At 36.7% G+C, this 24,417-nt stretch overlaps 1 long non-coding RNA gene across 2 annotated transcripts in view; it reads left to right on the top strand.

The window, feature by feature from the left end:
- LOC311441508 overlaps positions 1 to 24,417 on the top strand; it is a 50,611-nt gene that overhangs the window by 10,423 nt on the left and 15,771 nt on the right. The window contains exons 4-8 of one of the 2 annotated variants that reach the window (XR_014695998.1): positions 585 to 694; positions 4,275 to 4,341; positions 8,844 to 8,970; positions 15,557 to 15,611; positions 23,155 to 23,308. This is a non-coding gene — a long non-coding RNA (uncharacterized lncRNA). The remainder of the gene's footprint in view (positions 1 to 584; positions 695 to 4,274; positions 4,342 to 8,843; positions 8,971 to 15,556; positions 15,612 to 23,154; positions 23,309 to 24,417) is intronic. The other variant, XR_014695999.1, reaches the window with a different exon arrangement.

Here is a 24,417-nt window from a genome sequence, read left to right as displayed (position 1 = left end):
TCATTGGCCATCTGGAAAGCCATTAGAGAGGACCTGAAGGGCCTCGAGCCATGGAGCAGATGTCAGAGCCTCAGAGCCTCAAAGAGAGGCTGGGAGACCTCTGTCTTCCTGCTCCTGGGGAGGCTGTGAGCTCAAGTTAAAGCCTTTAAACCTCTCTGGAACTGCCCAGCTATTTAGAACAGGCATCCTCAAAGAAGTGAAAATTCTTGGCTTATAAAAGGAATTTGGCACCAAAAATACTTCTAAGGAAAGTTTGTTTCCATATTGCCCTGGAAAGAAATAGTTTGTCTGCAGACAGTTGAGGTTGGCCTCAGCAGCTCAGAGCATTCCTTCCAGGTGTGGCACATGCACATCCTCTCCTGATGTGTACAGAGAGGGGAGTCTCTATTTTATTACAATGTGTCTTGCCTTCAGCAATCAAAAATGTTTTGTGGCCTGATAGAAATACATAGAAAATAAATACCAGAAAGCTGTCTTTAAGATACTTTGGAAAAATCATTATGAAGATGTGCTTCATGTTGTTGTTCTGGAAGGATAAACAGCATTTTTTTTTTTTTTCCCTTTTCTTTTTCTGTTTGAGAAAGCATTGAAGAAACTATATGCCTACTGTGGAGATCTATAGAGAGGGTCAGGAAAGGTTATTATCTACTATTATAATTCTACCACTTTTGTTGGTTTTGTAACTTCAATTCAGGTAAGTGCTTGAAATTTTTGGATACTTCAATTTCTTTCTAGACAGTGTTCAGAAAATACATTTATATTCCAAATATCTGCACGCAAATGGGGTGCAGGAAGCACAGCTAGCCTGGCCAACTCCAGAAAGGTGCAAAGGGCTGATTCTTTGCCAGTCTGCAGCAACTGCTTCCCACCACAGCTCCGGTCAAGGGAGGGTGTCCAGCAGTCACCCAACAAAATAAGTTCAATCCTTTCTGCTAAAGATTGAACTTCCTTTTCTCTGTCTTGTTCCTATTGGACCATCAGAACGAATGCACTTTGCTGAACTGCTGAGGTTTTTTTTTCTTTAAAACTAGATATGTGGATACAATATTCTTCCAGATATAGATATACATTATTCTATTCAGATATATCTTCCAGATATATTCTGATATAGTGCTGAATAAAGCCAGTTTTTGCTCAAACAACAAAGATTGGCTTAAAGGATAATTTTCTGGTCAGCTTTAATACTTTATGAGCTATCTTTTTGCATGTATCTGGTTAGGACAAAGGAGAAAGGTATTTTTCTGGAAGGTTAACTTTATGTTGCTGCTAAGCCTGTTTGGCTTTTGTACAACTACTCATAAAAAAAATATTGTAATACAAAAAAGGAGTCTAATTTCTATTTGTGCTTTGTGATTAATGTGTTGGAAACTGATTCACAACTCTCTGAAATCAACGCAAAAATACCACTTTATTTTTTTACCCATTGATTTCAACAGATGTTAGATTTAGGCTCTTGAACTTTCACATTGTGAAACCAACTTTCTTAAATCTTTCAGACAAAAAGAAGTGACCTGTTCTTTAATATTAAGTAGATTTGCTTCTAATATTGTTAGGAAGGGTAGAACATAATGTCCGCTTGCCCGCACACTCATCTCTGTAGTCTGCTTTACTATTTCTGAGTGACGCCTGTCAATTATCTCTGGGCTGCTGCGTTGGCTGACTCACAAATTGCCATTGCAGGGGAAAATACAAAAGCATTGTAGATAATGATATTGATGGGAAGCATGAGCAAATAATAGTGTCTGAAAAATAAAGCTGTACATTCAAACCCCTTAGAAAAGTTTGGTAAAGGACACTGGAACTGGCTGACTACTTTTGCAAGAGAGGGACATTTTGTTCTTGTACGTATCCTTGCACAATAATGTTTTCATTTTAAGTGCCTCCTAGAATTACTTTGACTGGGTAGATATTTGCAACTAGCTAATATTTCCACATTTGGAGTCATTATATATTTTTTTATTTTATTTATTTATTTATTTATTTTTTCCCATCCATTCATCTTCTTTTGTTTGTGTTTGGTAAGACACTTCCTTTTGTTTCAACTTCATACTCTTTTCCCCAGGAGAGTTGTTATATATGGTTTGATTTTCTTGTCTGTTGATTTCCTAAGCTAATTTCCTTGTTTTCTTTCTCTTTTGTTTTGTTATTGTCTTTTCTATTTAGGCTTGCTGTTATATGTATCTTCACTTACAACCTTGCCTTTACCTTGTTTTGCTTGAGAAGAATTGCTCGTTTTGGGTACAATTTTGAGGCCGTGTCTATTCTTGCTTATATTTTTTATTACCATGACAAATCTTTTTATTTAATGGCATCTTGTTAACAGGAAGAGCATCTTGTTATCTTCGTTACTGCATGTCCTGAGTGGGCTTAAGATTCCTCTGCTGAGTTTGCTCATGCATATTGTATTGTCTGCTGCAAGCAGTAACTTGTGAAGTCTGACTTGTGGTCACGAGCCATGAGGTTTCTCTCTAATTTTTCATCTGAATTATGTGTCTTTGAATTATCTGCCACAGTAACTGTGGTCATACAGAGACTGCAGATGTGTTTGTTTAGCAAGTAAGGGAGTGTGATGGCCAAGACACTGAGTCAGCCCACAGTAGGCATTCATGCCATGACGTATGCCAATGACTGTTATCTTCTCAAATTTTAAGCATAAATCTATCAAAATTTTCCTGAAATTTCATTCAAAAAGTTTCCCTTCTTTTAAAGCTGAAAACTTTCCTGGTTAATTTATTTATTTATTTTTTTCTCAAAAAGTCAATTATTAACATTTTTTTCCTTAATTTTGTATTCTATGTCCATTCTCTCTTTTTTTTTTTTTTTTTTTTTTTTTTTTTTTTTTTTTAATTCTCAGCTGTAGCTGCTTACAGAAGGCAATCAAAGCTAGTATTGAACCAGGAAAGACCTTAGGCCCCGCTCCTTTGCTCAGCTGGAAGTGGTGAGGAGACAGTGGTGAGGAGGGGTTAAACCATGCATTTGACATTGTGAAACTCAGAATTTCGAACCTATGAAATATCCAGAGAAATATATCTGGAGAAACTTTCACAAGGCAAAACATACATTTTGAACTCCGAACTCCCATTAGATAGCATTACTGACATTGTTACAAATTTTTGAGTTAGTTATCAGTTTTTATTGTAGTACAGCCTGCAAGTGTATTGTCTGAACAAAATCTGCTCATAATTAGCATTGCCAGAAAAGCTACAGAAGGTGATGTGGTAGCTCTGGTGGCTGGAGGAATCTTTTCACCCAGATTGAAAACCCCAAGAAATGTGCTATGAGATACCAAGCTCCTCCACATACCCTTTTCAAACCATGCACACCTTTATTTTCTGCATGTTTATGTGTTGACCTTTAGGTTTCTAACACTGTTAGCAGTGATACTGTTTACATGTGTGTGCCCTATCTGCTTCTGTCCCTGGAAGTCCCTCATTCTTTGGTCAAACTTAGAAAGAGGTTACAAATGACAGCCTCCACACTTCAGTCGATAGTAATTTTTGGTGCTGTTATTTACTTCTCTGATTTAATCTCGTGTTTAATAGATAACATACTTAGCTGGTGTAAAGCACAGCTCCCAAATTCAATCAAGCTATGTTGTTTCAGATTTGTTAAGGATCTGTCCCAACACATTTTCCCATACCTTGTATTTACCTCAATTTTTGTAACTCACTATCAAATATTCACTTAAAGAATCATGGTTAGATTTTTTATCTGAATGCAACTATAAAGTTGCTGAGAAACTTTTGTGACTCAGCTACCATGAAAATTCATTTATATATGGTATTTTTATAGATAAATATGATATGCAAATAAATGCACTCCTATTTTAATTATTGGCTACTTACAAAGCTCTTACTTTAAAACAGCTACATCTAGTACTAGATTAATTGGATATCTCTCTTTAATGATTTCTATATGCCCTTTCCCACAAATATAAATCTAATCACATACAGATTTTGATAAATTGGGTAGTACAAATAAAATTAAAGCGAATAATCATGTAAAGAAGGCTTTGATAAACAGTGCTTTTAAAGGAATTTTTTTGGGGGAAAAAGTGTTTTTGAGTTACACAGTGAACTACACTTGAACTTAACTTTACTGGAAGTTCATTTGAACATGCCCAGGTATCTTATGCCTCTGGTAGTGGAAATGAGCCTCCCAGGAATTTTATGAAACTCCCAGGAATATTGTAGCTGATTTTGTGACCAAAGCTTTCCCTTTTACATTTAGTACCATTGGTTACAGCAGCTCTTTGCTCTCTGTCCATTCTGCAGCTCCTTGGTGCTCCAAGAAGATCCCGCAGCAGCTGTATGGACTCTGCTCCTCCAGGCTCCATTTCAGGTCAGTTGAGCCCTGCCCAGAAATTAGGCCTGTTCCCTGAATGACAGCCTGGGATACTGTAGGACCGATATATGTGTGAGGGAGCACACCCAGCTGCACATTCCTAACGTGGAAATTGCTCATAAGTCCTTCCCAAAATGAGAGGCACATCTGTCAGACAAGTGTGCGTGTAAGAGTGATGGCTTTGTACCATAGGGCTGCATAACCCACACAGGGCTGTGTCCTCAACGGGATGTGTCGGTATAGCTGAGGTGTCATTGAAAAGCTGGAGCAGGCAATGTGCTGCCAAACCTGAGGGATGCTAACACTTCTGACAAGATTAACAACGTTGGGAAATTGGACTCCCTGCATTGATCATCGGGCTGATGGGAAAGCTGCCATGGAAACGTGAGGAAAATGTTAGTTTCATCTATCAGTCATCTCCCTGGGCTTGACTGGGAGATGCTGGGGCTGCAAAGGCGTTTTGTTTGTGCTTTAATGTGGGATGTTCAGCAAATGCTTTAAAATGTAATTGCATTGTGCTTTGTCCTTTGAACTCTTGCACATCCTGTTGTATGTCTCATTTCATTTCTATTTTGCTGCCAATGTGATTTATAAAGGTGCATTGAATTGCTTTGTTGTTTTTTAATTTCTCTCTGAAGCCGTAGCCATTGGGGCTGGAAGTGTAGGACTCCTACAGACCAAAGAGAAGCTGAAGACTGGAAGCAACCTGTCAGGAGTGAAAGGGGTTTTCTTGTAAAGCCGACAGGTAGAGGGTCCCATCAGTCTGATTGCACCTTCAGAAAAAAACATTAATTAGCACTTGTCATCTGTGACAGTCACAGGTAATTCCCACACTGACAGATCTTTGCATGTGACAAATGGATTCCCGTTATTCCTTTGACAACTGGACCATGAAATCTAATGTTGCCAGGACAGTAAATGGTATTGCTGTTTATGCCAGCTTTTGAAATTCATCAAAATGAGCAGAATGTTCCCACAGATGGAGGAAGAAGAAGCTGCAATGCATGAGGAGCAGAGGAGTCCTCCTCTCAAGACAAGGGGCATCACTCTGACAAGTAGCAACTAGTAATTACAAGCAGAAAATTAGTCTCATTAGATGAGGCTTGAAGTTTCAATTAAAAAAAAAAAAATAATAATAATAAAAAACCAAAACAAATAAAAAACCTCACAATTTTATTGACTCTTGTTTACCTGCAATGAGTTAATAAGTAAGTGAATGCCTGAAAAACAAAGGAAAATACAATATCTGATTTTCATTCCCACTAAATTTAGCATTGGTGCAGTCTCACCTTGAATATTGTACGCAGTTATGGCCTTCCCAACATAAAATGGCTGTTAAGAAGCTTGAAAGCCTCCAGAGGAAGGCAAGAAAGCAGTTAAAAGGGCTAGAGGGCAAATCCTGTGAGAGGCTGAGGACATTTGGGTTGTCCAGTCTGGAGAAAAGGAGGCTGAGAGGCAGCCTCATTCTTCTCTGCAGCTTCCTGATGAGGGGAAATGGGCAGGGAGGTGCCGGTCTCTGTTCCCTGGGATCCAAGGAGAGGACACATGGGAACAGCACAACGCTGTGTCAGGGGAATATGTATTGTACAATATGATTTGTACATGTGTGCTAGGCATGGATGAGCTTCAGGACACTCAGAAGTAACTCCACTCTAGTACATGAGGTCTTCGCAAGACTTAATTATCTTTGTTGCTTCATCAGCACTGACTTTTTCCCTGAGATAGCTTGGTCAGGCATGTATTTTGGAATGCCTCCAATTATCATTTCAATTTATAATGTGAAACTGAGCATACACTTTTGAATCTCAAAGAACAAGCATAGCATGAAGGCTGAAATGATGTGCATGTATACATATTAACTACCCTGACAGAAATGGCATAGGCACAAACTCCTGTGCACCGATGACATAGCTTTCCAGCATGATTTTGTATTTCAGGATGTGTGATGTAAGTAATTGACATTAATGACTTTGGGATATTACATGATCTTTCTGTAAACAGAGATAATATTGACTCTAAAGGGTGAGATCTAATTTGTAGCAGAGCTCTCCTGAGGATTTTTCTGACGGAAGAGTATAGGGGCTCAGCCTAGCTATTCAGAAGGGAGTGAAAATGGTGCAGTGGGATGAAAAAAAAATCTTCAAATATAATTGTAAAGTGACTTTCTGCTGCATGACTTCCCTGTAACCATGATTTCCTCCCTATTCTCCATCCTCATCTATTTCTCAGTGTGTATATCTATATTGCTGCCTTGCGGACTGGTGCTCTGATTCCACACGATGCCTATGACAAAACTAATGATACAACAGTGTGTTACTCCTGCAAGACAGCTGATGCTGGATTTGATATATTTTTTCTACTTTATCAGCAAATACCAATCCCATCTCCTCTTGCACTTGTCATCTTATATACCAGAGTTTCCTGTAATATGTGGTTTCACTATTCCTTTCCTACTTGATAATTTCTACAACTTTCAAGTTTTTCTGGTGTTAAATTTGTCATATTCCATTAGATAGCAACTTTCCACTTTATATTTTAGAGTTTTCTGGTGCTGAGATTGTAGTAGAATACATACCTTGTATTTGTCAGTCATCAGCGTACTGCTGCCTGCCTTGATTGATGTACTTTATCTCTTGTAATTTGTTGTATCTTGCTTGCCTTCTCTCCCCTCCTTTTTCATGAGCAGGAAAGACTGGCTACTGCTCTTCCATAAAAATACTTTATATATCAATCAATGTTATATGTGAATTTGGTCTTAACATCAGTGAAAAGTGCAATACGTTATGATGTTCAGAGAACATATAAAATTGTATAAAAGTTTGTTCCTGTAAGTAGGGCTGTAGGTAGGACAGCCCTGAAATATCCATTATATGTATGTATACATATATTTAAAGATTTACAGTGCTGTATCTGTGGAACATAAGTGCTCAAGTTACTCTATAATATTCTTGGAAGGATTTTCCTTTATCTAGCTTTGATTTGTGTGTGTATGTGTATATGTTGTAAACTTTCTCTCTTTTTGCTGGAAGGCTAGGTAATTTCACTTACATCTATGAGACACATGTGGTTAAAAAAAATAAATTACCCCCACCCCAAATGATGTTTCACTTGCCCCCTACTTACTTTTCATTTTTGCCTTATGCAAGTCTTTTAAAATATCTGTAATGTGGGAAGAAGATATTATTTTGCAAAAGGTGCTTTTCAATTAAGCTTCTTTTTTTGATCAAACTTAGCTCTCCAGGACTTTGTCTCTGCTGTCTCAGAGAAGAAAGAGGCTATCCTGAAAATCATACTCTTCTGAAATTGCAGAAATAGCTATTAACCATAGTATGCAAACTTTAAAAAAATATTTCTGAAATTCACCCTAAACACTGACATACATTTCCAGGCTCTTTGGAGTCAGAGAGTGTTATGGTTGATCTTAGAGTTAAAGCAACCAGATAAGTGTGAAACAGAAGGGACTTCTCCAAGCTTCTGGCTACTGAGAAATAGTAAAATGGCTCATTTAAACTACTGAAAGTTGAAGATACCCAAAGAACCCACAATGAAAGGGCAGGAAAATTGTCTTAGCAGTGATACTGTTTGCTTAGTCTTATGTTAGACTATATTGTGTAAACCAGAAGATCTGAATCTTTATTTGAAAGCAGATTCCCAGAGCATTTAAATCAAATTAAAACAATATCTTTATATGCTAGCTTATGGCTGTACAATGGTTTATTTAAAGTCACTTACTATTTTTGTCCTCAAAAAAATTTCATTTGGGTTACATCCCAAAAGGGTAAAGTATCTCATATATTTCATAGGAACACTAAAAGCAATTGGTTTTTGGTATGGTTTTGACACGGAAACATCTTGGCTTCGGATTATTCATAGAAAACATTCATACATGCTTCAACTCTCATTAAAGATATGTTTTAGTGAGTAAATGTTAACGAGTAAGTGTAAACAACTGGTTTGAAGCATTCAGTCATCTTATTAAGGCTAGCAAATGGTTAATGTATTTGGAAAGGGAAAATGATCTGGTAGCGTTGGATGCACAACTGAATAAGGATAATTAAGGTTATTTTAGTGTGGCTCAGAAAAATTAAGAAAGGCTTAGGCACTTTAAATTATTATACCTCAATTATTATAACATTAGTTGTGAATCAATGGATGTGCACGTTCAAATCACAAACAACTAAGAAAGATGAGCTGCATATATTTTGGTGGTATCTGTGGTAAAAAGAAGGAAAGTTTTTATACTCGCTATGTTTTATAATTCAGGAGTCAGGGGAGACCCAATATGAACGGCAGCAAAAGTAAAATTGATTAAAGGATATATTTGTGCTACAGCAGTGGGAAATGTAACAGATTTAGGTCAGAAACAAACTCATAATCCTAGTGTCTAAAAGCTACACTCAAATCTAGGACAATCATTCTCAGGAGCACATGTAATATCAGAGATGGTCAGTAAAATATTCTGTTTTTTCCACTTTTCTAGTCTCTGTCATCTCTTCCAGGTGTTGTCATGACCACCTTCCTTGAGCAAGTTACTCCCACCTGCACATCAGCTTGTTTTGGTATCCAGTAAGAGAAGATACTAGTTGGCTTGAGCTTTGCTATGAAGACATAAGATTGTCTGCTATTGTGAGTGTGACTATTTCTTACAAACTTTGATTTCATATTTTTCCCAAAAAGATCTCTTTGCTTTGATGGCAATGCAAAGATACCACGTTTCTTGAGCTGCTACAGGTATTCCTATTCTTTGGCCCAATGATGGCAATTGATCTCAAGGAATGACTCCTCCTCCAGTGAGCTGGTGAAAACAGATAAAGCTGAGATTTCTGAAGTCTTACTATTGGATCAAGTTTTTGTTATGATCTAGCTTACTGGATCGTAGACTTAACAATCAGTAAGAGTCATGACTCATGTCTTGGTATTTTCCTGACTATATTCTGTTATTTCAGAACTATAATTTCTCATACTGTGCTTAAAGATTGGCTTTTTAAAATCCATTTCTTGAAATGGTTGGAATGAACATTACTATTTGAGATCAGCCCTTTAAAGAAAACAGGCTTAAAATACATGTAAAAACAAACAAACAAACAAACAAAAAAAAACAAACAAACACGGATATACTACAACTTGAGGTCTTCCAATATATTCATCTGCTGTTTTGAGACTCTTCCCAAAGTCTTTAAGATTTATCCTGGAACATCCATAGAAATTCATTGAAGCAAATATAGAAAATGTTAGTTTGCACTTTATAAATGTAGTGTAGAAGAATTCTTTAACCAAACAGTTAATTTGTCAATATCAGAATTAACCACATTTAATACATTTTGTATAACCTTTTCAGCCAGAGGTCTTGATCATGTCATTTATTAATTTTAACTATGCTGAGTGGATATTCTTTAGTTTTGGAGAAAACTCTGTTGTCTGGTTTCACATATTTCCTGGTACTGTTCCTAAGGGTGCATTTATTATAAACACCTGAATGCTACTTGGACAGCTAGTATTAGTTATTTTTGATTGTTATTGCAGAATCAACTGGTTTTAGAACAATAGAAAGGGGGCAGCTATACATCAAAACTTCTGTCATATTCACCTTTGCCTCATGTTGACCCATCTCTTACCAACAAAATGAAATAACTTTATGTCAGTGTATTAATATACATCAAAATATTCACAGTATTGTTCTGTATTCTGACAGATCCCTTTGGAATATGAATTAATGTGTAGAGCTATGAATACAGATATTGAATTAATGAGTTCACACTGAATAGTTTTAGTAAATTTAGATCTTCATTAGATCTTCTCACATTTGAGGCTTTCAAAGTGAAAATTTAGTACAAACAATGAAACAATTAATGATAATAAAAGGCCCCTTGACCATCCTAACATTCAGATTTACATGAATGCATGCCATAAAGAACTGATACTCTTACCCCTTGAGATACATTTCAAAAGACATTCATCTGATTTATTTAATTGAATCACTTTGTGTTCCATTCAAAGGCATCCTATGTTTCAGGAGGAATGTAAAACTGTAGAATAAATTTTATTCTAGTATCTCCTCCCCATTTTTTTTTTTTTTTTGTAGATAAATCAACTCACAAAGTTATATTTAGCAGATTGCCATGCTTCTGAACTGGTAAAACAAATTTGTTTGGGCTTTCAACAGCACTCAGTAATGATGAAAACTGATGCCTTGAATGCAAATTTTTTTTCTTTTGTACAGTGCACTCTGGCTTTATAAACTCTTGAAAACTGCTATAAATACAGTTGCATAAAACAGAGTATAACCAGAGTAAAGCATAAAGCCATTATATGTATTTTTCTGTTATATGCACTTTGTTTAAAATGGTTATTTAAAAATGTGGATTACTCATTGTATTTCTGTAATTTTCGAAACATGTAAGACAGAAAAGCAGAGACTATAAGGGATTGTCATTTCGATCTGGAATGTCACCAGTCTGAGAGAGAAAAACCTAAAGGGTGAAGACAAATATGCAGCTGCATAAAAATAAGTGTTTTGACCCCTTCATGTGTCAGTCATTCATGCTGTCTATAGTAAAGTAACACACCTGACAAAATGCTGAGTTTTATTGTTCCATGAGGTTACTTTCAGATGCTCCTAAATAACCCTCGTTGTTACAGCTGCCAAGACTCACCTGATGAAACATGTTTTGATTCAGTTAATCATCCCTTTCACGGGGGTCATAAAAGGAAGGCAGCAGTTCATCTTTTTTGAAAGGTAGAAAATAGAGCATAAAGCCTCTGAGTCTGTTGTGTTAGTTATTGGGAAACTGCCATGCCTCATTTGTATAAAATCTGGAAACAATGAGGAAGGGACGGGTATTCCGAAATATTTGCTAACCTGTGCAGTCTTACATATCCTCTGGAAGTAAAGGAGGCATTCAGTCTAGGAAGAAGGGGAAATAGCCCCCCTGGACACCTAGCCCTATATCTTGCCATTCTCAAAGGTAAAGGTTAAGGTATGTTTTTTTTTTTTGCCTTCTGTGGGCAGAGCTGTCCTGAAGCCCTGAGAGAAAGACAGTATCTTGAATATAGTTAACTTTGGGGACACAAATTAGAAATATATGGAAAAGAGGTCAATATTATTATTATTATGAATTTATTTCTTTATCTCCAGCAAGGCACCCTTTTGATAGCTGTCCCTCTGATTATTTTCTAAAATTGTTAAAGGAGTTTGCATCCTTGTTTGTGTAACTCTGCCCTTTGAGGCCATTTCTCCTTGGTGGTTTTGATGTTTCAGGCAGGAATTGGACCTTTCTGAGTATAAGAACACATCATTTGAATTAGATAAGGGTTTTTTTAATCTTCTTAGTCAGGTTGCAGAAGCCCCTTCAATTGGCAGAAGAGATCAGGATAGACAAATGTTACCCGGAGGTACCAGTACAATTTCTGTAATGGGGATGAAGGGGGAAATAAATGATGTCCTTGATTGTCCCCTGGCAATATCAACAAAAAATGTTTGCATTTCCTACATTACAGAAGACTCAGAAGAAGAATTTTAATTAAGTAAGAGCTGCTTATCACATGAGACTTTTTCTTATTTTTGAGAAACATCTTTAATCTCAGTTTCTTTAGTAATTGGTTTACATCTACTGCTAGGGGTAGAGTGTTTTATCCTAGACAGTAAAAACGATATTTATTATTGGTTTTAAATCGCGTGTGTTATTACTGCTACATATTTCTTTCATGATCATCTTGATTTTTTGCTTACACATTTTTGTGCAGTTTTCACTGAAAAGGTTTCCAAAACAGTCATTTTCAAGGTAAATGATGACAGTCAGAAAAAGCTCCTGCTTCAAGGCCAACAGCTGCTTTAGTTCCTGCAAATTTCCTGAACATATTGGATGGTTGCCACCAGCAGTAATGTCACTGTTTAGGTGTATGTGTCTGCCACATTTTCTCAAAACTTATAACCTACAAACTCATTTCTTGTCTGATGATTTCAAGGGATTTTAAATACAAGTGTGTAATTTATTTATGTGCATTTACCATCACACAATTAAGTCCTGAGATTATAAACTCTTCAGAACAGCAATTTCATTTTCTATTTCATTTTCCATTATTACTGAGAAATGTTTCCCATTCCAAAAGAATGTAATCAAATTCTACAAGTGGCCTTCCAAGAGACAGCATTGTGCTGAAAAATAGTGAGGAGAAAATCATTGGCCAACCACAAAGCAGTGCCTCGAGGGCCTGTGCTGGGCTCTCTGTCATTTGCAATGTTTCCATACTTTTTCTAGTGTGAAAGGGAGCACTGAGAGTATTTTAATCCTTTCTTTTTTGATCCATGGGCACCGAGAAAAAGATTAATACAGCCCTTTAAAAGGCAATGTTTTTCCTTGCACTTATATGTGTTCTCTATATACTCCTGTGTAAAAAGCTATTATATTTTGCCATGGATAAGACTAGTGCAGAAATTGTACACTTAATTTGTTTCATTGAGCTAAGTAAGCTGTTTTAAACACTGATGCAGATCTGACCTGCAGATGAGATAGAGTTAAATAAGCATTTCCTAGCATTCTTGGAAGAGTAAGGCATTGTCTGTAAACGGTGTGTCTATTGGTTAGAGTAGTATATTTGCATAAATAACACATGAAAAATGACTGTTTATCTGTTTTCCTCCCACCTACTTGAATCACAAAACCTGATTGAAATTCATGCCTGAATTTAAAAAATGAAATAAAACTGTGGAGCAGTTAAAGTAATTAGAGATATTGTTTTGAGTAGATAAACAGTTATGAGCATTGCATAGGTATTCATAAATAACAACATTAAATTAATGATAACATTTTTTTTTATATAATGTTTTGTTTGTTGTTCTGTATCTGTTATTATAAATCACACAGGATCTTCCTCCAGCTATGCTAAGATACACTGACGTGCTTTTGCTAGGTCATGAGTTTAGGAATTTGTTTTTGCCAAAACTACCTGGTTTACATGCTCACCTTCACCCCATGTGAAAAATGGCAAGAGGAAAACATCATTATCATTGGAGTTGTGTTTAGTTATTTGTACAGAGACCATACCCTTGTTGAAAAACATGAATATTGCCAACTGCAGAAATAGCACAGTGAATTGGAAGCAATGGACTGACATGCTCAGTAAAAAAAAAAGAGGTTGTGGAAATAAAAATTTAAAGATTGAATTCCAAATACTTTCTCCTGTGCAGCAGTCGGCAGGAAGACAAGGGATTAAGTGTGAAGTGTAAGGCTATTGCAATGGAATCATCCGAGGACTTTATTTAAATGTAAGGATGTAAAAGAAAAAAAAAAAAAAAAAAAAAGAGCAGGCTCACAGGAATAAGGATTTCTATTACAGAAACTTTCAGAAAATGTGGTAGTGCAGTATGGATGTTTCTAGCAATGAAGCAGTGTAATAACCCATTCCCAGGGGAGGCGGCTGATGTGGTACTTCTGGCTAACTAGGAAGCATTGGCAGTATTCTGCCAATGTTCTACCAGCAGAAGAAACAACACTGCTATACCCATGGTATGTGCCCATGGTGTTCGTGTTCCCATGGCAAACCAGTGGAAATTGTCTTGTAGGTAAGTGATTCCCTACCCTAAAGGGTTTCATTTCTAGTAATTGAAATAATTGTTTTTACCTTTTATAATCAGATCTTCACATTTCATTTTGGATCAAACAAAGTAATGTAGATGATTGGAAAGTTTTATCTTTTAGGTTGTTTTCCTTATATCATTGTATTTATTTATGTACTTCATATGACTTTCAAGAAGAAACAGTTGTGAAAAAAGTGCTCATAACTTCAGCTTTCATTGACATTACTGTCTTTGTACTAAACTCGATTTTGGATTTACTACATTTCTAGCACTCTGTAAATAGAATCTCCCATTGTAGAAAAATTAGAACAGGTAATATCCTTGTTAGTTTTTATTTTATTTTATTTTATTTTTTAAATATTCGTCTAAAGACCAAATGTTCTGCTTTCAGTTTCCCCTTCACCTTCTGCCTAAGAAATAAGTTTATTGTTACACAAAAAGATGTAATAGGAAAAAGTTTTTACTCTCAGGAGCTTGAAGAAATGTAGCATTGTAGCTGTTTACTGATTTTCTCATATCTCAAATGAAAAGCCTGGACTGATTTGTAGAAAACGAAGCAGGAATAGTTCAAGAAATGATCATTTAGATCCTCTCCATTCCAAAATATACATGAGCCATAATATGATATTGGCCATGCCAGTGTTTAACTAGGTGCAGACAAGGAATGGGAGGAAAGGTTTGAGTCTTCTGAAACAATGGCTCACTATAATGACACACCCTATTTGCCTAAATAAGAAAACACTCCAAAGCTGCAAAAGCACCCAGGTTTTGGAAATTTCACAGTGACTGGAGAAGGGCAGTGGGTGCTACAACGCCCTTGTCATGGCACATCCCCCCACCAGGAGGCTGGTGATCATACTGGATGGTTCACATGGAAAGCTATACTGGGGTTCCCAAATGCCAAATGAACATGAGCGTGTATGAAGTCCTACAGACTTTTTCTTGTAAACATTTTCTCACAGTTTCAGTCTTGACCTCACTAGGATCATTTTTAGGCTTTACCTAAAAGCAATCTTTAGCAATCAATTAGGTTGAAACAAGTCAATGTGTTCACAAGTTGTAAGGGGAGGGAGGCAGGAAGACCTGCAGGCAATGCAGCATGGTATAGACAGATAAGATATGAAAAGGTATACATTGAAAAACAGGGCTGGAAAATGACTGAAAAGCTTAACAGATGCTCCTCGTAGACCAATATACAGATTTTAGCCCAAATTTCACAAAGATCACCACATACAGAAAGTACATAGTCAGCTGCAGAAAAACTATTTCATACATAAAGCGATTTCCCAATTAAAAAGACAAAAGGCTGAAATAACAGCACTGGGCAGATGTTAGTCATTGCTAAACTGTCTGTTTGGCTGTTGGGTGTTCTGGTAATGAGGAGAAACTGGAATTTTACCACTTTAATAAAATGATTTCTAAAAAAAATTTTTGCAAATTTTATCCTAAATCTGGATACAGGGAGGGTTTCAGAGGGAGCAGAATCAGGCTGCAAACAGCCAGGGAGCTGTTTTTGAATAGTCGGTTCCCATGTGGGTGGTAAGCAGTATTGGAAATAACTTTCTCTAAAACAAAGCAGCGCCATGTATGAAATCAGAATACAGCAAAATTTTTTATTTTTTTAATTTTTTCCAGAAATTTCTACTCCTACAAAATAATGAGGACAAAAATATTCTGCTGAGGACTTCAGGTACAATGCACAATAACAATTAACTTTCTTTGTGGGAAATAATATGAGTAATGCATCATTGCTGACTACCACAGCCAAAGTTTATAGTGGTTTCTTTTTCAACCATTTATAAACAGGCTAATCATTAACATTCATTACTGAGAAATGTATTGGATATTACATTATTGAGTTATTATTGCATTATACTATTGAGTTGTTACTCTGAATACACTGCATGCTAAATGTGGTATTTAATTCTAAATTACTGCTTCGTTGCTCCATATTCTAAAGGTGCAGTGCAATATCTCATAGCTTTAGTGTGTTATATCCTACACTTCAGTTCTCCGCAACACATTTCTGAAAAATTCTTTTTTTCCATAGGGCATGTATAACTCATTCACTCCAAATCACTATTCTGAAGATAACTGTAACTAAATATGGGAGGGTGATAGATAAATGTTTCTCAAAATGATATGCAGTGCTTAGAAGAATCACAGGACTTGTATTTAAGAACATTTGTACATGTTTCCAGAATTGTTTTTGCACAGAAAAAGTGAAGAATTTAATAGATGTTTCTCTTCAGGGAGATGAGCAATATTAGTGCATATTGGCTTTTTGTGGAGTGACAAACTGATTGCTTATTTACTTACAACAGCATGATTTTAAATTACTATAAAAATGTAATGCACTGTTAATATTTTTTTATAAATATATGTCAACTGATAATTATGGTACATTTGTAGTGAGTAATGGCTTTGAACTAAAAGAGGGCAGGTTTAGATTGGATATAAGGAGGAAATTCTTCACTGTAAAGATGGTGAGGCACTGGAATGTGTGGCCTAGAGAAACTGTGAATGCCCGATCCCCGGAGGTTTTCAAGACCAGGTAGGATGAGGGCCTGGGCAACCTGACCTAGTGGGTGGCATCCCTGCCCATGGCAGGGGAGTTGGAACTAGGTGATCTCTTCCAACCAAAGCTATTCCATGATTTAAGATGGGGCTAAGGAAAAATTCTGCTTCACTGTCAACAGGATACTAAAAGTCATTTGGTTTCAGGCTTTAGTTCAATTTGGGTATAAGTAAAACTCAATAAAGTGGGCCATAGAATGACAGTTGAGTGCCTGGAATATGGGCTGCAAATTTCATCCTTGCAGTCTTCGCAACACAGGAAATTTACTCCGGTGTGGGGAGATATTAAATTTCTGAGCTTAAAAATTGATTACATATCTGCATAAGGGAATATTAAATTCAATATACCATAAGGCCAAGGCTCTTAGCAGCTGTGTAAATAATATGACTGCTGTTCAGTTGCTCATGTTAACTGCGTTTATGGTCGTGGTCCAGTTCTTAGCTCTTCACAGGAGCTGGGGTCACAAAACCACATGTCATCTCTATGCCTTTTATCTTGTCTTTCATTTCAGCAGGGAGGAGTGCATATGGAAAGTGAATTAAGGTACTTATACAGGAAGCTGGCATGGATAGTGATGAATCCAATACACATCTGTTGTGATGTGAGGTTTAAATTGCCTTCCCTGGGGAGTCAAGCAAGAGAGATTAATCTCAACCCAATACATACAGCATTTTCAAGGTCTAGGAAATTGACACAGTTGACACTTAGATTTCATCCAAAAATACTCTCAGACTGGAGATCCAAGCAGCAAGAATACTGGAGGCAGCAGCAGGAAGGTGAAGGAGTTGGTGGAGCTCAGACCTGTACAGTCATACCTTTGCTTCCATCTTAAGTGAGTACTGAGCTGAGGTCAGTGAAGGAGCAGAAAGGATCAAAAAGAGGGTGAAAAGGAGATGGTTCTGGTCATAAAAGTGTCAGGAAAGAGATTGCAGTTTTACTGCTGTAAAAATCGCTGGGAGCCTGAGCGACTTCACTTCTTAGCCAGATAAATCTTCGAGATATTTCTGAAAGGGGTGTTCTTCTAAATGAAAGCACCAAACTGTGAAATGCTAAAAATATATTTCCTTTTCAGTCCCTTATTTAACTTCAAGTTTTCTGTCTTTGGCTTAGGTAAATTAGCTATGTTTGAAGCATTTGCTGCTTTTTTGTCTTCTGCACCACGTCCATGGGAGGTCTGTTTCTTAAAAATATGAGAGGTTAGGAGAACAAGAAAGATTTTTATTTTTGTTTGCTTATCCTTTTTTACAGGGAGTGTATTCCTGTTGTCCTGCAGCTTTTCAGGGTATGCTCCCCTTGCACAACAGGGATGTGGATATGGAAAAATATGCTGACAATAATGTCACTGCCATAGCTTTGCAAGGGGACCAGACTCTCATTGTAAAAGCTCCAGTGTCGTCAGCCAGTTTATTGTATGGTCACACAGTGGAAATCTGGGACAATTTGTATCATGCCCTATAAAAGCCTGGCCCCGGGTGGCACAATCTAGCCCTAAGGTAGGAAAAACTATTGAATACCCAAAAAATGTTCAGGAGCATCTTCTCAGTGATTTTCTGCCTTTCTCCAAACCCCATTATATTTTAGTATGCACTTTAATACAGAAGCCAACACTCCTTTTCCCCTCCAGATAATCTGAGCTCCTTTTTTCCAAGGTAAGCTCTTAGAAGTCGCCTTGTTTTGATATTCTGTATATAATAAATATCCCTATATGCTAATGGCACGATACTTCAACGGAAATGAACTACTGATGCATGAAAGGCTGTTACTTGCAGTGCCACTTGCAGAAGCTCCTTTTCTTTCAAGAAGGCTCAATTACCTTTCTGAAACAGCTGGGACATCACAAGGATAATACTCCCTTTCAGGAGTCTCTCTTTTCAAGCTTCCTACTGATGGAAGCCCTGCATTGCTGAAAGGTGGCAATTAATCCTTAAACAAAGATATATGGCTTGTTACAGGTTCCTGCTGGTTCCCAGTTGCACAAGAGTCATTTCTATCTACTCAAATCTGGCTTTCTTACGTTATTGTCTACTCCTGTTGTATAAACATCTGACATACATTTTCTTCCAAATAAGTATTTCTTTTTCATTTTATCATTATGGCAGCTGTAGGAGGTGTTTTTCATTTCATAACAACTTCCTTGGGGATAAAGAACTAATAGTGAGACTAAATTCCCCAAAGCAATTTTCTTTGATATCCACACCCTCTCCTTGTTCTATTGGTATGATCAGAAGTTAGAAATGGATGAAAGCTATTCAGTTTCAAGTTCATCTCCTGTCAGTGCAAAAGTTGTTCTCTGTAGCTTATTTCCAGTGTTTTGACCACTCTGTTATTTCAAATTATATTATAGCTGTCTGTTAAGAGATAGAAGTTTCTGCTGGTTTTCAGCCTAAATTTTCTTTGTCCTTATTTCATCACTTTATTATTTTTTTTCCCCATTTTCACTTGCAACTTGAAAGTAGAGAATCAAACACCATTAATACAGGAATGTTGTTTTTCCAGAAAGAAATAACTATTAGTGGAAGTCTCACGCAGTTTGTGAAGTATTAAATTTGTAAAGGTTTATTTTTGAAGTATAAAATTTGTAAAAGTTTATTTCTAAATCTTAAGATACAGCAGATATCCTTCTAGGAATGAAAAAAGATTGCTGAAACAAAGTACAGACTTATGATCTTGCTGGTCCTTGAATGTCTCTAAGCCATTTTGTCTGGCTGAGCAATGTAAGACAAATCAATCTTACAACTTTTGGCTTCTTGATGGGTTTTGTAGGGTTCACTTTCTGTTTGCGTGAGATTATCATTTGTTGTCCTCTTTTGGTTATAGCAAAACTAGTGATACGGTACAAAAACAAGAAGAGGAGGAGGAATCTAGACAATTGTGCTTGCCCCTTTCACTGGCATTTTTGGGAAAAGCAGCTGCCTACCCCACGTGTAAGACAGGACAGGTCCTTTTTATGTTGAAAGCTTGTGAAAGCTTTTGGAAAACAAGGTTGTGGAATATACCCGCAGCCATGTGCCTTCCAGCTGAGTCACTTTAGGAAGGAGCAGGGATGCCTTGCAAGACGTTCCTCCAGTGCAGGAGGATAGATAGACCCAGTTACAGGCTGAAAAGTAAAGCCTTGTGCATGGACAGCTGTATAGTGGAAACATGGGTCAAATAGGAGTTGAAGAGGTTAATAAGGAGTAAGGGATGAAAGGTAAGATATCAAAGTACAAGGAAAATATCTATCCTTTTTGCTCCTTTACTTAAGATTTGCTAGCTCTGGTTGGTCTACTTTTTTTTTTTTTTTTTTTTTTTTTTTTTTTTTTTTTCCAAATCTATTCATAGTGATTTACTTCTGTTTGCTTTAAAAAATGAAAGTACATCAAGGCTAAATATAAGCATATTTCTAGGTCTTTTGTTCTCTCTTATAAAGGCTGTAGCTAATATTCTTCGCTACCTTGCACCTTGAGGTACTAATTACACATGTCAAATGAGGTGTGGACTGCTACCACCAACATCAGAGGAGAATTTTGTTTGAAGTCTTACACCTTCCCTGCACAGACTGAAATACCGCCAGAGGTGCAAGACCTGCCTATCCACCCGCATGTTTATCTTGATTGAGAGCTTTCTGATTAAAACATGAGAGCAAAACAATGCACCTGGGATACACTCCTTGCTTTTGACATGCTGTTGTCATAAAGTAAGGCAAGTTAGTTAACTCCTCCTGTTCCAATCCACCTCTGTGAAGAGAGGTCAGATGCACACACAGCATTTACCCAAAGGCAGTGTGTGAGTTCAGTTGAGTTACAGTTGGGATATTCCTTTGTTCCTTTAGCACAAGGGGTGGTAGAAAGAGAAAACCTTTAAGGCAAGCTTAACGTTTTTTTTTTCCACTGATTTCAGTGTATACTGCCTCCCCACGCTGCTTGTGGTGTTGGAGGTAAGCACAGTCAGCAGTCTTGGGACTCCAGCTTGTACGTTCCTCTGTGAGGGACCTTTTATTTAAGCACTCTTTATGCCTGTCTGCACTTCTGCATAAATAATAAATAATAACAAAGGTGATCCTGTATAAGACGTTTCCCCTTGGAACATAACATCCTGCGGCACAACAGAGGCAGGAAATAGCAAAATATACAGTTGTACTTAGAAAAAAGGAACAAAACTGTGTCTTGATAAAACATCAGGGCCATCTGTGTGTGATACGTTTACCACGGGTTGTTATTAGCCTTCAGGAAATGCGTGTATAGTTCAAAAAACAGGTTCAAAAGAGACAGTAGTTACAGACCTGCAACAATTTTATCATTGTGTAATGAATACTGTAAATATAAGCTGCCATTACAAAATGTAGTAATTGTGATTTCCAGGAGTTATACTTTCTTGTTTTCTCCTGTTTTTTATTTTTATTTTTAAATTATTATTGTATTATTTTTTATACTCAACCAAAAACTGCAGCAATGTAAAAATACATAATTTTTTTTCCAACATTCACTAATACACTGTGTAATTCAAATTGTTTTAAAATAGCTTCCTAAATTCTGTTTCATTTTGTTATTTTTGGATTTATTACTGCTTTAGTTCATAAAACTGCTGGATTCCAAAATCTGAATTGCAGTCCCTCTATTTTTCTTTACTACAATAAGTTGTACACAAGTATTCTTGATTACTTTCCTTTAGTTTCTCGTGAAATAATAAAGTAACAGCTTTTTATGCTCTATTTAAATTTTGAGTGCCAGCCAAGATCCTTCTCTCCTTGTTTTAGCATCCATTTAAAGTGAGTTTTCTAATCAGCTATGCCCTCCACATCATAAAGCCTCTCCTCACTATCTTTGCTGATAACTCCAGAGATTTTCAGGCTGGGAAATTATTGGTCATGCTTCCCTAGTTATGCTTCCCCCAAGAATCTAGCCCCTAGGAAATTCATGCTCTGAACTCCCATTCCCTCATCTCGAGAAATATATAGATTTCAGGAGCAGATGGTTACATGTAATTTTGAAGGTCAGCATTCAAGGAGGTTAGAAAACTTCATCTGAATACTTACATGTTGGACAACTTTGTTCACCTTTGTTTCAGTAAATTTATTTATTTGTTCTGAAGCTATATTATTATTTTTTTTCTATGAATGGTGTCTCTTAATTTTCAGTAAAAGCTCTGAAAGGACAACATTCAATTTTAAATGCAAACATTAAAAAAACTTAAAAGGGTTTTGGGTGACTAGCCAACCTATGTGTTCATTAAATAAGACGAAAAATTTGCATGCCTATGACAAGATGGCAGAAACCAGACAGATATAAGCTTGCATGTGCGTGCACATATCTGTACACATGCATGTAGTCCAGGAACTATTCCAGATGAATTTCCACCCTTAACCACAGGTGTTTCTGCACACAGCTCTGCTGTGCTGAGGGAGACAAACCCCTTTTCACCCTTCTTGGGGCTCCTCATGATCCCAGTGTTTGCTCCTCTGGCAGCATTCAGCAAAGACTGTACTATGCAGCATCTCCAATTCAAGTCATACAAGGTAAAAATAAGGCAGAGTGACTCCAGAAACCACAATATGAGTGTGATGGCTCAAAGGATGGGGTAAATAATACAGAACTCAGAGTAACTGCTATGTCAGGAAAACTAGATTCACCCTCAAAAGTCTTCTCTCAATGTGAATTTCAGAGAAATAATGATAATAAAATGTTTAAATAAATTGAAAGCTAAAATTCACCTCTGTGTATCCTCTTTTTATTATATTCCCTAATGGGAATATAATCAGCCATGGACTGATGTTACAAATGAAAAATGTGGATTATAACTGTGGAAATAAACTTTGCAGAGAATCAAACTGCATTCAGACTCAAAAATGGTACTTAACTCTGGTGGTAAAAGGAAAAGACAGTCAATAATACAGAGAGCTCATCATTATGAACTCGATTATTATGCTCATATTTGAACATTATCAATGCTCAAATTTAGATGCAATTTCTAAACATGTCCATAAGCCTGTGCTCTTAGAGATGGATTTACTTTTAGAAGACACTAAGACAGATATATGGCCACAACAGTTCACAAAGATTTTTACTCATAAGATTTTATTAATTTTTTTTTTTTTTATGTCTTCTGAGATATGGGAGAAATGTGTCTATGCTAAATATGATATCAGAAAGTTGTCTTCTGGAATCAGTGTGGTTCAGCTGTAAGGCTGAGTAGGTATTAAAAAAATACTCTTTTTTTTTTTTTTTTTTTTGAGTGGCAATACTTTTAAGCAATTTTCCTTGATTCTACTACTTTCAAGGTCAGTTTTCTCCATATTTAGAGAACCAAACTTTCTAAAGCCTCTCCTAACAGGCTATCGATTTGGGAGTTTATTTGTTTTCCTCTTAATGGAAATAACATCTTTATTCTAGCCCAGTTTTGCCTACACTTCACAATAATTAGAGTATAATATAATACATTTATAATTCATTGGTGTATAAAAATCTATTCTAGGTTATCACAAGGAGAAAAGCTCTCCTTGCTTGTGCTGCAGAGATAGGGTTAAAATGCTCTTCGTGCAGTGTGTTTTGCTGTAACTTGCAGTTTTCACCGATACTTGGTCGCTGCGGTCTTTCACTCTCTCCTCTGCTGTCTTGTACAACTCTTTCTCTTGCTTCAGCTAGTTTTATCCCTTCTCTTTTGTCTTTTGTGTTTGAAGGCAAGGTCAGCAAGCCGCCTGTCTGCAAGGGCTCCCAGCAGAGCAGGAGATGGCTGACGTGAAAGCCACCGCTCCGAGCTGCATGGGGGTACAGAGGACACCTGAAAATGTTCCAACAGGAAAAAAGAAAGCTGGAAGGACCCAGAGGTTTAAGGTATAACCCTTTGGAAACAAGAGGTCAGATGAAGGTTTGAAATTGTATATAGGTTTCTTCTGGCTTTGATGGAAAGTTCCTTTAGAGCCTGGCTGGAATAAAGGGCTCAAAGTGATGGGAGGGTTGGAAGAGCTCTGATTTTTCTGCCTTATCATCAGTATTGCACACTTTGCAATAGCTGAAGTCTTTTCCTTTGCTGTTCAAAAGTCTGTGAAGAGAAGAGTAAATTATACCCTTCAATGACAAATTGACTGTATGAGTAAAGTGCACACACAGAAAATTAATGATAGCAACGTTAACTCTCAAGTGACTTTAACTTCCTCCTTCCCTCCCCCAAAGAAGGATGGAGGTAATGTTGCCCACACCACCTCGCAGTGTGAACGTATTAGTTCTCACTTCTTGGAGCTACAGGTTGTACTTTGAGCGTAGGTCAGCTAATGAGGAGAAGTGACTGTTGGAGCTGGCTACCTGAGGTGACTCCACAACTTTATTGAGCCTTACAGGTAAAACAATGTAGTAAGGTGAAACACATCAAACAGTCACTTTTCTTTTCATTAAAAAAAAAAAAAAAGTAAAAAACAGAACTGCAGCCTCTTTTCACAAAAGACTCTACTTCGGCAACCTTTTTAGTTTTCTTTTTTTTTTTTTTTTTCTTGTTTTCTTTATTTTTATTTTTTTGGCAGCACAGTTGCAAAAAAAGCAATACTCTGACATTTTACAAAGCAAAGTAATCTGGTTTTCTGGTTCAAAATTAATTTTGGTTTCAAATACAACCCAACAGAGATACAAATCTTACTTAAACTTGTCAAATTCTGGACAAAATATTTCATTTGATGCAGACTGACATTTTAAACAAGATGTTTGATTTGTAGAAATGTTCTCAGTTTCAACTTTTTCTTATGAACTGCAAACAAAATAGTTTTAGACATGTTGCTGCCTAAGTGAACAGTGATTCACATGATCACTTTACACGTGCAATATATAACTTAACTAGATCATGTAGTTTTAATTGTTCAGTTTTTCTAAATGCAATAACAATATTTTAATTATTGAAAATTTTGAAGTGGTGCAGACCATCTGCATTACAATATTCAGAAGTTTGACAGTTT

The sequence above is a fragment of the Aythya ferina genome, assembly GCF_964211825.1.
Source record: "Aythya ferina genome assembly, chromosome: 9".
Taxonomy (NCBI): domain Eukaryota; kingdom Metazoa; phylum Chordata; class Aves; order Anseriformes; family Anatidae; genus Aythya; species Aythya ferina.
The sequence above is the reverse complement of the archived record's forward strand: the minus strand, read 5'-3'. Positions and strand labels throughout refer to the sequence as shown.